Here is a 15245-nt window from a genome sequence, read left to right as displayed (position 1 = left end):
CATAAATTATATCAGCGAGATATTCAGCGGATACTTTTTATTGCGATCATGTAGAGCCATTGTTCGTTGGGGAACTCGCCCTGGGGTTTATGGGTTTTAATAAAGTGATTAAAGGCCATAGCGTAACACCGCGATACGGAGGCGGTGTCAACTTTAAAGTTGGCGCATAAAAGCAGAATCAATCCGTAACTGTTTAAGGTCCAGTGAACAGCCCAGTGGACACAATTCCAAAAATATACAATAGCCATTTTAATAAATGGATAAAATTAAATTTATGTATATTTTTGGTAAGTGATGCAGCGATAGGCCGTGTTGTAGGAAATGGAGAGTTATGGAAACTGACATATTGCGCCGAAGCCCCTCAGCTGATGGGACGTGTGGGTTGACACATCTTGCATTTTGCTTCTACCTCTCATCTTCGCGCTTTTCCTTTGTATTTGCGGCTGTAACGCACCGAAGCCCGGCTTCAGCGTGTAATTGATTGAGCTGTAACTTCAATCAAATACATTGTGCTTAGGGAAAAGAATAATTTAATATTTATTATCAAATGACTTTACATATTTGCCATCGAAACGTAAATACCAAGCAAGCGACATAAATAATTAAATAAATATAAATTTAGAAAACATTTCCAGGTCAATTTAAAAAACTTTTCCGAGGATCGAACCCGGGACTTCCAGTGTAGCAGTCCGGCGTGATGACCATTAGGCCACGGAGGTCGTCAAAGTTTTAGTCTTGTACATTGTTTTTATTTTAGTTTAAATATAAACCAAAAGTAAGTCAATCCATCAAAGCGTACATTCTCGGAGATACAGAAAGGGGTCAAGGTTTACTCAATTACGACTACCCAACGCAACGCCCCCCCCTCCTGCTCCAGGGGGTCGTCTACCCGGTTGTCTGTTCGACATCGCACTTTGCACAAACGTGCCAAATTCTTTTGCCGTGTCAAAAATTATTGACGACCTCCGTGGCCATCATGCCGGACCGGTATACTGGAGGTCCTGGGTTTGACCCCCGGTCAGGTCAACATGGAAAATGATCTTTATCAGATTGATCTGGGTCTTGGTTGTTTATCGATATATGTTATATATGTATATGTTATAGAAAATAGTGTCGTTGAGTTAGCATCCCACAATACAAGTTTCGAACGAACTTTGGGGCTAACTCAATTAGTATGATTTGTCCCTATATATTTATAGTTTTAGCGTACTTATGTCATGTAGGGTCAATTCTGGAACCTTTGGCTTTTACATGCTCCCATTCCTTGCTCAGCCAGTTTTCTGAAAAAGGACTGATTCAGAGTATCTTCAATCATGATCACCTCTATAGCCTATTTAATGGTCTTAGTTTCGATTTCCCCCGGTCAGGTCAAAATTTAAAATGTCCTTTGATCTATAAGTTAATATCCTGTAACACAAGTCTCGAACTTCCTTAGGGGCTAAGTCAATCTGTGTGATTTGTACATTAATATATATTTATTTATGTCATCTGTAACAACAAGCTTGTAGTTTTCTAACTTTTTTTTTTGTATTTTATTCAACATTACATTTGGTATTTACTTATAGGAACTTATAGAATTCGTTCGAACTCCTTCTTAGCGCGACGACTCGGATAAATTTGTAAAGACTCATACAACGCCGCCGAAAAAGCACTTTCTGTGGCGTCTGTGATGTATGTAAGTTAATATATTATAAATGGTTGTGAGTAGTCTAAATATCTTGGTTGTGAGATGTCATTATATGGCCAGTTCGAAATAAATGCTTGTTGCGTACGCCGTGTTGTTATTAGCTCCGCGACACCACCATCCCTCAGGACTTCATCGACTGCGGTTGTAGAACACGTAGGTACACATTTGTTAGAACCACTGCTGTGAGGACAGACTAAAGTCTGAGTTTCAGCTATAAGGTCTGCTTATCAGCTAACTGATCGCAGTTGTGGTAGTATTAACTGTTAATCTGTGGTAGGTTTTATGAAATGGTAGGATTCTCTTATGACGCACCCAATTTTGAAAACTGCAAGCGCCAAATGCAAGGGTCGTTGCTCGAGACCAAAATAACGAGGGGACGGAATTATCTCTTAATATCCCGGTACCAGTCTTAGCTGTCAAGCCCTTGGTTCACTTTGCTACTTTTTCTACTCCACTAGACCATTAGTAGGCATATCATTGACCATCTGAAGCCTATGTATACGGGAAGTCGAGTATATTCGCATAAACACATTCAGATGGCTTGACTTGTATGGCTACCTACCGACATCTAGTGGCAAGTAGGCGCACACACTACACGTTAGTGAGCTAAATAGTCATTAAACAGGTTGTGTGACTGTGCAGGTTTCCTCACGTTGATTTCCATCACGAGACAAGTGGTCGTGTGAGGCTTGAGTGGGATTCGAACTGGGACCTTCGATCACGGCCGGACGGATGTGTTTACACTGATATGTTCTCAAATCTTTATTTGCGTCCTTAATGTAAGTAACAGATCTTTCTTATATATAATAGAGCAGTTAAGGAACTTTACGAGCGCAACCTTTCGATCACGGCCGGACGGATGTGTGTACACTGATATGTTCTCAAATCTTTATTTGAATCCTTAATGTAAGTAACAGATCTTTCTTATATATAATAGAGCAGTTAAGGTACTTTACGAGCGCAGCAGTTGTGATAGATATATGTGGTGAGCTTCGTTTCTGGGACATGTATAATGTGCGCGTCGGGCGTCGTGAGGTGGCGAAAGTGACGCTTCGCAAAGTGCACGCTCACCCTACGCAACCCCTGCATCGACGTCCCACTCTTATTTTTGTTGCCTTATACTTTTTTTTCTATATGAAGGTCTACTCAGTTATTCATGCGAGCGGGATTTTGCTTGTTTTTTTTTTTTTTTTACTCTTTTCATGCGCCGTATATAGATATTTTGGCTACCGCCTATTTTTTCGTGACTATAAAACTCTGACGTCGTGTACTTTTTTCGCGGTGGCCGGTCGGGGGTGCTCACTGTTAGAGAATTATTCATTGGCCACCCCCGCCGGACCGCTTCCTTTATTTTCTGTTTGTTATGAATTATGTCGAATGACTTTTCCGACGCCCCCGTACCTTTCGTTTTCACTAATTACTTTTTCTATAGAAACTATAAATCTTGCAAGTTGACTAATCGAATTTCTTTACGTATCTACTGTTATATTTTTTTTTCCGTTGGTAAGCCTGAAGGTAGTCACGCCACGGGGTCGTTAAGTTTGTTTTCTATTAGATAAATAAATAAATTGTACGTCATAATAGGCAGACAGGTTCGCACGCGATCGCTCCGATATGTTTTGAGGGAACCCTGCGTCCTAGGTTAGCGGCAAAGCTGGGCGACGCGTCTGCTAGTTACACGTCACGTGAAGACAGCTATCGGGACGTCACTGTATGTGACAAATTACCGGATGTTTCATGGGGATCATGCTTGAAACTGAAACATTATATTATTCAATTAGTTCGATCAAAAACGACTGTCTACGACTACAGGAAGAAACTATAAAAGTAAAAAAAAGCTTTATACTTGTTTCCTATATGTAAGTTTTGTATAAAGAATAATTTATAAACAATTATATAAAAATCATATTTAATTATCATTTGCAACAACAGACTTAAATTTATTACTTGCGTAACATCAAGTACACAGTCAACAGCACATCAACCTACGCAAATTCATTGAAAACTCGCCGCTATTACCGCGCCTCGGGCGGTTCATGCGGGGTAACTTGATGTGCTTGTTGACTGTACGACAAAAATACTATGATTCTTGATTTTGTCTATGATATTTGACGTGCAAAATTTATGCTACACTGTTGTACGTATATTTAGTTGGTATTGCGTTTTTATTATTATTATAATTACTTTTTATAGCTAACGTAATTGTTGGAAGAGGTCTTAACGATCATCAATATTGTTATGAGTCGGCCATAATCGTCGCATGTCAGAAACAATAAGCGCTGTAATGATGGAGCAGACTGGCGACTTTTTGTAGTGGCTACCGGCGTCTGGCCGCCGGCCGACTGGAATGCCGACAGAGTGACAATGTTTCGATTTTTAGCCGATTGAAATTGATTGCAAAATTGCATTATGTACAATCGAAATTGTGACTTGTGTAAACAAAAAAATGAATGTGTAATTTGTGGGTTTTTAGGGTCAAATAAAGGATTTTCGTTTTGGCTAGCTAACATAACTTTAATATTTTATTTAGTAGATTTGTCATTCATTTAAAAATACCCTACCTACTTCAGATTTATTTTTGTCAGTCAATATGTTTCATACAGAATTAAGAAACAAAAGTCAATATGAGATATTTTGAAAGTGATACCTACCTTACAACGCGATTTTAATTTCAATCGATTTCTAAAAGGCCCAATAAATTTGAAAATTATTTGAAATCAGAACAAGATTTCTTAGTTTTTCTTTTCATTTCTAAGCTGCCAGTTAAAAATCCCGTTCCATATTTAAAAAGTATAACGTTTGCCACGCCCTGGACATCGCCTAGGAATGTAATGTATATTAATTAAAATGACCAAAAGCCAAAGTAATTACAATCCTATGCGAAGTTCGTTATTTTTGTAATAGAAGATGGAGTTATTATATTGTAGCATGTTATTAAGCAATAATTATAACTTTTTATCGATTCTTTTAACGAAAAGTGTGTGACTGGCCATGTTTTTTTTTTCAGGTGACAAAATTTTAAACGAAATATTGTTTTATTTCATACTAGCTTTTGCCCGTGGCTTCCTTCGCGTAGTTTCCAACTGAAACAGTATATTTTTCATGTTTTGCTTTTCCACGATGAAAGTTAGTAAATAAAGGACACAACAGCAGAACTGTTGATGGCACTAGTGGCCAGTGACAGTTAAGAAGTTAATATTAGTTTCATTACTTTTAAAACGGAATTAGTGATTTAAAAGTATTTAAAATAGTACATGAGTCAGATTGGTATACAAAATCACATGGCACGAGTAGGATTCGAACTTGGGACCTTTCGGTTCACAAGCTTAACCATTAGGCCACCACCGCTTCTGAATGTAATTTGTATGCAGGATCTCCAGAAGATTAAACTGAACATGTATAACGCGTGAATTGGTAACAAATGAATATACAATTAGTTGAGATTTCACTATTGTGTAATTACTATACCAAATACTATCTTCGCCTTTGCGGTTCTATTCTGGATTAGGCTATGATTTTACGACCGGCTGACGTCAACCCTCATTGGGAATACTATTATCTATCAACTGTCAAGGCTCGTGTCGAAGATTTGCCGTATTCTATGACGGGGTTCCGACCGATTAATTCCAAATTAATAATAAAATCGTTTATCAATCCGCGTAATCTTAAAACAAACAAATAAAACAATTACTTGATAAAAATGAAACGCGCGAGGAAACGCTTCCGGACTGTAGGTTCCACTGCTAATTTCCACTAATGGGACTGGCGGGATTTTCAAATACACGTGGACCCAGATAGGTGGTGGAGCTAACAATATAAATTTTAGACAATGTTTCATTGGATTAGCGGCCCCACTGACCATGCTTGACTGAAACCTCTGTGGATAAAACAATATTTAAATATAACAGCTTGACTCAAGCGGTTCTTGTTATGTAGATACTATTAACTACATAAATGTTCTTAGACAACCGCTACATATTTGTCCGTATACTGTTGTACTGTTGTAAAGGTACCTAACTAATAAAAATAAAATTATCATTTTTGAAATTATCATTAAACTTTATAATAAAAAAGACAAGTTAATAGGAATCTATTAGCTTCTTCTGAGTATTATGTTGTTTGAATAAACAACATAATACTCAGAAGAAGCGGAACAAACGACGTGACAGAACTACATCAATTATTACAATTTCTGAGATAAAACCTTGTTTTCCACAGTGAAAGCCAACAAAAGATTCAAATTCACACTCTACTGCCTGCTAAAATATGTAGAGCAGTTGGCTCCTGGACTACAAATTTAAATTTCATATGTATGTTCATCTATTACAGATGCACTCATTAATATCATAAGTGATGTGTGGACGAGCGCGCCGCGCGACTCTCGACCATACAGCACGCTAATAAAGTTTAATTTCGATCGAGTAGTGATCTCTGTCATCGCTTTAAGATTATGTCAGATGAAAAATGTTGCAGATTGTGTGTGTCATGAAAAAACATTGTTAGAACGGCGTTTCACATGCAAATTTTGAGTGGGACGTCGCGCAAATGTTGTATTTAGGTGTTTTTGAACGATTTAAACAATGTACGTACTTGTGTTGGTGCTGTTCTATGGTGTAATTTGAAAATAAAAAAAAATGTGTGTTTGATCTCAATCTAGTTCATGGGTAGCAAAAATTTTGTCTAGGGCACACGTAAACTCATTTTATTTTACTTATATTGGGGCTAGCTCATTCTGTGTGATTTGTCCTAATATATTTATTTATTTTTAAAAAAGTTTTTTTTTCTCTCCGCCCGTATATTGTTTTTTGCATTCATAATACTGGCAGCTATGGTAAAACAAAGCATTCTTATTGTGAATAGTTAATTTAGACCATTCTATTTACAGTTATTTGCGCGGCAGACAGACTATGGTAATATTATTATTATATTGCCCTGTTGATATTTTAAACGCGAACAAAGATGGAGTGTACATTTATAACAATTATAAAAGTAGGCACTATTTATTTAAACAAGTTACTACGTTTGTGTATGTCAAGTTGGACAATATTTTTTAATCTACCGAGAGATTGAAAATTATATGATGATCTGATAAAAACCCTGTCAAGCGCGAAGTGTAGGTAATTCAAATTAGTTTTTTGTTATGTACCTACTGTATTGCAAGTCCCTTGTCAAATTTCGTAATTATATTGTTCAAATTCTAGACTCGAGTATAATGATAAAGTATAAACTTTTTTGAGAAAATACAGACGGATGACGAAATGATCTTATAAAGATTCAAGTTTTACCTTTTGAGTGGCGAACTCTAATAATGTGTAAAATTTTATTGACTAAAATTTTACAATGAAATTTAAAAAAAAACAAAGAAATTCTGACGCTTTTTGTTATCAGAATGACACAGCGACCTTTGATGAGAAAGTCTCTCACAAGTTTCCATTCAGTCGCATGCAACTGGCATACTGAAAATCGCGGTTCGACAGGGCCGACGTCAGTGTTCCACATTTAAAATTTTCTTGAAAAAAAATATAATTTAAATTTTTACGATTCCATTTTAATTTTTCTATTTTCAATCTGTAATGTCGCATGTAATATATCTTTTTAAATGTAAAAAGGAACGTTATTAATATTGATAGTGAATTAACCAGTGATTTTAAAAGTATGATTGTAAAATATGTAGCATTTACATCATATTCTATTCTCTATAATTGCGACCCGCCTCCCACCGCTGTGTTCCCCTTATTAAATATTTATTTTAATATAGGAACATTCATATTCACTGTGAATAATTTATAACACTCGCGGAACACCCCGCCCGAGGAAGAAAATTTTGATATACGATGGAAATATCCCATTATACCTCGTGTTTACATAACGAAACAAAATGTGGAAATGTTTCATTTATTTTTAACGCTATATGAAATTTTACTTGAGAAACTTGTGAAACCTAAGTATTGCTAAATCTAAATAACTGGGAATAAAATACGCTTTTGTATTTTTATGTAAGACATTTTTACGTAAAAGTCAATTTCTGTAATATCATTGGGTAATTGCCGGCTATGAGTGTAATTTTCTTGTTATTTAACTGTCCAGTGTTATTTTAAAATCACCTCATAGTATAAAAGAAGTCGCTCCCCGCGTCTGTCTGGTTCTAAACTTCTTACGGATTTTGATGCAGTTTTCACTGCTATTTAGACAATATATTCCCGAAGATATGACCTTGAGCGAAGTCGGCCGTAGTACGTACTAATGAGACTAAATAAATTTTAAAATTTAATTTTTGACACAATCTATTATCGACTTCAGTAAACTGTTCATTCGTTCATTCATGAGTTCATTCTTCGGAGCCGATCCCGGTTGCATCTGGTTATGCATTGTCGTCAAAACTAAACGTGTACTTAGTACTTACACAATTTTTTAATAGGTTGAAGATAATTGCATCAAAATAGAATTGCGATGTTCCCGAACCCGAACCCGAACAAAAAACATTATGACATTTACACATTGAGACAGAAACGCATGTAAAAGTTAACTGAGATGATAATAATGGGAAGCAATGATCTATTGCAAGATATTCGTAATGATTTTCGCTGACATGATCAATTAAATTTATTTTGATTCAATATAGGTATCACGGAACACAATTTTTTTTTCTGTATTACGTGGAATATATGTTGTGTTTATTAGAACATTCATTATTATTAAATGCTGCGCTGCGTATCCCTAAATACTAAACACAATGACCCCAAAAATGGGTCGATGTAATTGGATAATTGTAGTAACTTACCCGCATATTCGTATTACTTTCTTGCTTAATATGTAGTGACCTTTTCCTTTTTGTTTAATTGATGAATATTTTATTCCCGTCTAAGCTCGTGATGTCAATTATCGAACAAGTAATACATAATTGGTGTTATAATGTTTTTCAGTCGTACATGACGTTTCTTCCTTTGTTTTGTCAATTGTGAACTAGCCAGTCTTGTTTATTTAAAAATAATTGTGCCGTAACGGACCTTACGTCTAACGATGAATTTATTAAGTTTGTTCAGTCAGCCGCAAATAATGTTTAGTTCTAAGTGACGTTTCTAACAATGATGTGTCAAATGGAACATGTTTGAAATAGGAATAAATATTACACCAATTAAAAATGTTGCAAAAATAAACGTTCTAAAATAACAAATGGAATGTCGTTAAATCAAAATTAGAACGATTTGAAGTTTGCCAAGTTCTAATATTTTTAAATTTTAAATTCGCGTTCGGCCCTGTGCCGTCTTGGCTCAACCCTTGCATTAATAGAGGTATGTCGTTCCTTGTGAAGTTCTGACAAAGGGTACGCGAGACGACTATTTTTATTAAAACCAGTGGCAAAGGCAGTTTTTTTTTTAATAACTTATGTACGTAGGTGCGGGTCGAGCATTTGAATCGCACTCGTAGTCGCGTGCCGCCGCGGGATTTTTTTGAGGAAACAGTTGAGAGGTCCTTTGTGACGCAGACTCTGTTTACCATTCTCCTTTCTCCCTTGATCGTGTTATCTGAATTGTCACCCACGATTAGAAAAGTAAGGTCAATAGGCGTAATCTTAAAAGCTTTTGTGATTTTCCTAATTGCTTGGATGTGATATGATTGAATTTTAAAAAGACGTTGAAATTTTGGGTAACTGCATACCTATTTAAAAAGCTTGACGGACGTAATTGTCGGAATCTTCTTAATTTGTGTTCATATAAATATTGATACAGTCTTAGGTTAATGGGTGGTTTTCAGTCACATTTCCGGCAATGCGTATAAACGCTCAGGGCTCAGGAACTCTTTACGGCTTATTATAATAATTCATCGGACTAAGAAATTTTTCAAACACGGTTACAATAATACAGATATTAACATAATTTGTTATAGTGCGCTATTTTTTTCTATTTAACAAATTATTTGTATACTATATACAAATATTTTGTCACTTACATGCACACAACAATGAAGTAAACTCTTTACGCCCTTATTACACCGGGACCAAGACACGGTAGTGATTATAGATTTAGAACTATGCGTGTCTACGCTAAGCGGTTCTCAGTGGCCATTACAGATTTCCGGCAATACGTACATACGCTTAGGGCCCAGGACTCTGTACGTTCATAGTTTAGCGGGCTAAAGCTGTCCTCAGTCGCAGACGGGTTAATATTTGATTGGATTCGTCTCATAGTCCAATTTAGTGGGGGGATCTATTTCTTGTCCCATGTCTCAGGTGGACGGCAAAAGCGATGATGCAAATTTTTTTTTTTGTGTCCACATTTTTACATATATTATTTAAACATCAGTGCTCCGTCTTCTATAGTATTTCAGTATTTCATCAAAATCGGCCCAGCGGTTTAGCCGTGACGGGTGACAGACAGATTTCAGCGTTTACAATATTACTGTGGATAGGTATATTTGTACATCTGTTGCTATTACATCCTTCCTTACTTTTCTCGGTAATTACTGGATAAAAATCATTAATTTTAATGATTTCCATTCTTAGAAAAGAATTCCATTATTATCGGTTGAACAGTTGAAGCGTGAAAGCGTAACAAGAACAAATTAAAAAATAACTTAAGTTTAGTTTTCATATGTATTGGTATGTATAGAATAATATATAGAGTGTGGTAGCTATTTAACATTGGGACATCCCGTGGTGTGTGGAACTTACGAATTCGTGGCAAATTGGCTGTGGCAATCCTGACCATCAAAAAAGTGTGAAGTAAATAAATGAGACTGGGTGGAGTAATTAAATGTAACACTGGGTGTTTATCAACCAATCTAGACCATTCTATTTGGTATTGCAATGGCAAAAAAATTTAGATTGATAAAAATCACTTTCCTTCACATTATGATGACTGTAACTCAGATAACCGAGCTTCCATGTGCAACATTTTTTTTTCGTTGTTTTCATTGAGCTGTGACGCGCCGAAGCCAGGTGACGATGTGTTTTTTTTATTTTTTATGACTTGAAAATTAGTTTATGATTTTAAGACCGGCGGCCGTCCGCCTTCTTGGGAATGCTGTTGTTGTCTAGTCAAGGCTGTTTCACTTCTGTTTTTACCTCGCCGTCGCCTCGTACGAAATTTATGGGAGGATTTGGATTAATCATATCAAAAACCACTTCCATTTATAACATCGTACAAATACTTACAACGGGCGCGGACGAAAGCTCTCTAGCTTACGTAGGCGTTTAAAAACTTGTCGTTTTAAATATACATAAATTAACACTCATTCACATTTAAATGTCGCGTGTTTGAATGTTTTAAAAGCAAAAAGTAAATACTTTTTACACATCAATCATATTCTACATTTCATTAACAAATCCAGATAAAGCTTCGGTCCAAAAGTGGACCTTTTCAATGGTCCAATTTCAGCCCGATTTAAATAGCTTTAAGGGTCCCTGGGCTAGCTTACGTTCTAGTCCAATTAAGCCCTAAAACTAGACATTTTGAACCCACACTCAGCGTCTCACATCGTGGCAACATAGTACTCGCCTACACCTGCGCCACATATAATGTAAATGTCAAAATTGTACAGTTATGAATGGAAAAAAGCCCCAACAGGCGACCTTTAAAGTCGCCCTGCAACATTGTTGTGTTATTAGCAAAAAACGAGCGCGACCGCGGCAAGAGAGTAGTTCTGAATAAAACATAAAGGCGACCATTGATCTCTATTACAATCCGCTGGATTGAATTAGATTTTCGTGTATTGGTTAGTTCGTGACGCGGTTTTTAAGATTAGGTTAATTTTGCCTCGAGTTTTTAGTTCATTTTGGAACCAGAACACCTATATTTTTCCATGCTTCATGAGGTCAACATCTCTCCTTTTATAGTCTACAAGTTTCTATACTCCGCACTATTCCTTTGCGTGTTGATGTCCATTCTGTGAACGCTTCACTATTAGATACTAAATCCTTTCTTGCCAGAACCGAGCCACTTCAATAGCTTCATCAGCTTCCATCAAGTGAGCATGAGTACAGGGGTTTGGGCTCTCGGGATAGGCAAGCAGATGAACCAACCTGGGCTGGAGATGCCATGGAAACTGAGACAAGTGGAGCTTCTTCAGCAATCTCTTGTGTGTAATCAATCAATGGCCCACCTGATGTACTGTTCCAAAAGCACCTATGTAAGATTTAATGAGGCCAGCAACAGGATCCATCAGGGTGGCCATACTTGAATGTAGTCTGATTTACCATGCCCCTACCAGCGGAAGAAGAATTAGGCGTTTAGTCGACAATTGTCAGATTCTAAAAATGACAGTAGGTCCAATTGAAATTGAATAATTAATATTGTTTTTCCAAGACCGTAGGTTAGGTATTCATCTGGCCCCATTTGCTATAGAAATATTTAAAAAATCATTCATTCTTAATGCCAATTGTCATACGAACAGATATCTAATATTTTATGCTTAGAATATGAAATATAAAAAAAAGAACGTCGCTATCATTACAAGCTGTAATAGTGTGCTATTTGCAAAATTACTTTTGTAAATAATTGATATAAAAAGAGAATCGATTGTCCAGCGCATTTATATATGTCAATGGGATTGATCGACTTTTGCATAACCCGATATTGCAGAATACATATGGTGGTGTATTGTTCGAATCCGTGAGTGCGGGTTCTATTTTTTACATTATTTATACTGCGAAATTAGTGTCTCATCTGAGCGTTTTCTTGGTTTCTTTCTCAGCCATAGAGCGCAGGAGCCTATGGCCCTCTTCCCAACTTTTCTCCACCACCTCAGTCTTCCTCATCCTTAGTTGTCATGTGCTATGTAGTAATGGCATTTCAACGTGTACTAAAAACCAACAAAATAAAACACAATCTGTATATCTATTGACGACCTCGATGGCGCAGTGGTTAAGTGCTAGTCTCTGAACCGAGAGGTCCCGGGTTCGATCCCCGGTCGGGTCATGATGGAAAATGATCTTTTTCTGATTGGCCAGGGTCTTGGAGGTTTATCTATATATGTATTTGTTATAAAATATAGTATCGTTGATTTAGTATCCCATAACACAAGTCTCGAACTTACTTTGGGGCTAGCTTAATCTGTGTGATTTGTCCTAATAAAAAAAAGCAAAACATGGCGCGACAATATGGAAAAAAATATCTAAAAAATCTATATAAATAATAAAACTGTGAGCTATGTTTGTTCGCGAAAAACGTAAAAACTACTGAATGGAATTTGATGTGGTTTTCACAGTTGCATAGCGGGTGGTCTAACTTAAAATCTGGCATAGGTTTAATAGCGATACGTTGCTTAGATATTGAACCGAGATATTGATAGTTATGAGCAGATGTAAGAAATTAACGCGGGCGAAGTCGCGGGCATAAGCTAGTAAGTGATAAACCCACATAAAAATACCTACAAGGCTTTCTATTTCGAAAATGTTGTTGATATGTCTTATTCCCTGCGCGGACTGCGCGCAGAAAAATATTGTTTTATGTCAACTCCCTTAGGGACGAAAGACGATTTTCCATGTTAGAAAAATGAAGTACACTATATCGAGAAAAAGTTAATGGTCACTTATTTGATATTCCGCATTCGTTGTGTATACCATATAAGTTTGTTGCGTTGCAAACAGTTTTTTATATTCTAATACTGAGGCATGCCGTAGATGGAGTGAAAAAGTCTTATTTCGCGATCACATTTCCATTAAAATATTTCAACTATTTGTAATGGACGCGTAATGGAACATTCATAATATGATTTTATTTCTTCCCGACTAATTTCATTAATGCGAATGTTAGTTTGTTTGTTACCTCTTCACTCTCTGTCTGCTTAATCAATCTTAATGAAATTTTTCATACATTTATTTTGAAATACGGAGAAGGATATAGTTGTTTGTCGCGAACAGACAGACGCGGTAGAAGGTTCTCTACCGCGTTTTATAAAATGTAACTATGTAATTTATATAAACCAATACTATAATGATGAATTACATTCAGCTTTCACGTCTGGTGAGATTTTTATTAAATTTGGTAGATAGTAATGTAGATACGAAGACAAACTCGTATATTTGGGGTATAACCTCGTGTTATTAACAGTATTGCATTTCGTAAAAATCGGCCAGTTTAGCCATAAAAACATGACATACTTCCGAATTTATAAAATTAGTATGGATAACCCCTAAAAGTCAGGCAAACATAAAACAGAAGCGAATAGGCTATATTACATTTGTATATAGCCATAGTTAACGGAACTCTAAAAATGCTACTCCTTAAGCTAAAAACGCGCCTTACAAAAAACTCATATCACAGTACAATCAGGATAGAAAGTCTTTTTTAAAAACTCGCTTACAAATCCACACCACATTAGCCATACATAGGGTTGCCATAACTTAGTAACCATTATGGGACTTTTGGGTGCAATTGTCGGAGACTCGGAAGTTTTTTCGTCTATCTTTTTGGGTGTAACAACAACATACAAATCAAGTCAAAATTTAGATTGATGTAGGTACATAGCATAAATGACTTTAAAAATTAACTCACTAAAACTAAATCTACCTACCGACCTTCAGAGTCTCTATCCATTTGCATTAAACGTTAATAAATAAATATATAAATAATTTTCACTCGATGTGTAATATTTAGAACGTTCACTACGCTCGCTCGCTTTTACCTAACCACTATCAATTCATATGTGTTTACAATACCAACGGACAACATGATTATAATTTTAGACGTCAACACACTTCATGATGATTCAAATTTAAAGTCGTGATAAAGAATTTAGAATTTGTGTCAACCCTAGCCTCAAAACACGTCGCCGAAAGACGTCTGGAATTAAAAGGAATCAAATATGGATGGGGGTATACATGATACATGGCCCGCGGCGAGCCGGCGTTGCAACTAAAACTTTACATTAATAATGTCTTTGCTTACAATGCTCTTTAAATGTAGATGTAGGGGGGAAGGTGTGCCCTTCGAGTTCGCTCATAGAATATGCAGACTCCCTCAAGATAAAATTCTTTATAATCGGGACTTTGGCACGTATTCTGAGGGTTTAGTGTGAGTTTGCAATTCGCTGTCCACCATGGAACCGTTGACGGCATCGTGGCACTAGTGACAAGAGGCGAATATTTTCGCTGTGAGACGCGCAGTCTATCGATCACAGTGTGACATTGTGACGCGACAACAAACTCTCACCGTTTTAATCGTATCACAACGGAATTTTTTCACAAAAATCAAAGTAAAATATTAATTTTGGAATGTTATTATTTGCCTTTCAGCCGCCGAGTCTAAGTGTTCCACAGTCGTGGGACATCCACGGGAGGATATAGAATGGTCCTATTCTAGGACGGAACCACACGCTATGCCGGATGGATAGTAAAACGTTTCAATGGCCGTGAGTCAAATGTGCTACCCTGTGACGCCCTGTTTGTGTATTATTAATATTGATGGACAAAACTGGCATCTGGCTCGTCACGCAGATATTAATTAACGATTTAGGCAAACATTTTGGCCGTCGCAAAGCGGAGTAATCTAATACGTCAATCTAACAAATTATGTATTTACGAAGCGCATGGGACTGTTCGTGTACACAGTCTCTGTGT

At 36.6% G+C, this 15245-nt stretch overlaps 1 protein-coding gene across 6 annotated transcripts in view; it reads left to right on the top strand.

Annotated features, from left to right (window-relative positions):
* The window catches only part of LOC128682834 (protein bric-a-brac 1-like), a 353293-nt gene that overhangs the window by 226647 nt on the left and 111401 nt on the right, over window positions 1-15245 (top strand). The gene's annotated exons all lie outside the window — the stretch shown is intronic.

The sequence above is a fragment of the Plodia interpunctella genome, chromosome Z (assembly GCF_027563975.2).
Source record: "Plodia interpunctella isolate USDA-ARS_2022_Savannah chromosome Z, ilPloInte3.2, whole genome shotgun sequence".
Taxonomy (NCBI): Eukaryota; Metazoa; Arthropoda; class Insecta; order Lepidoptera; family Pyralidae; genus Plodia; species Plodia interpunctella.
This window is presented reverse-complemented; position numbering and strand designations above follow the sequence as displayed.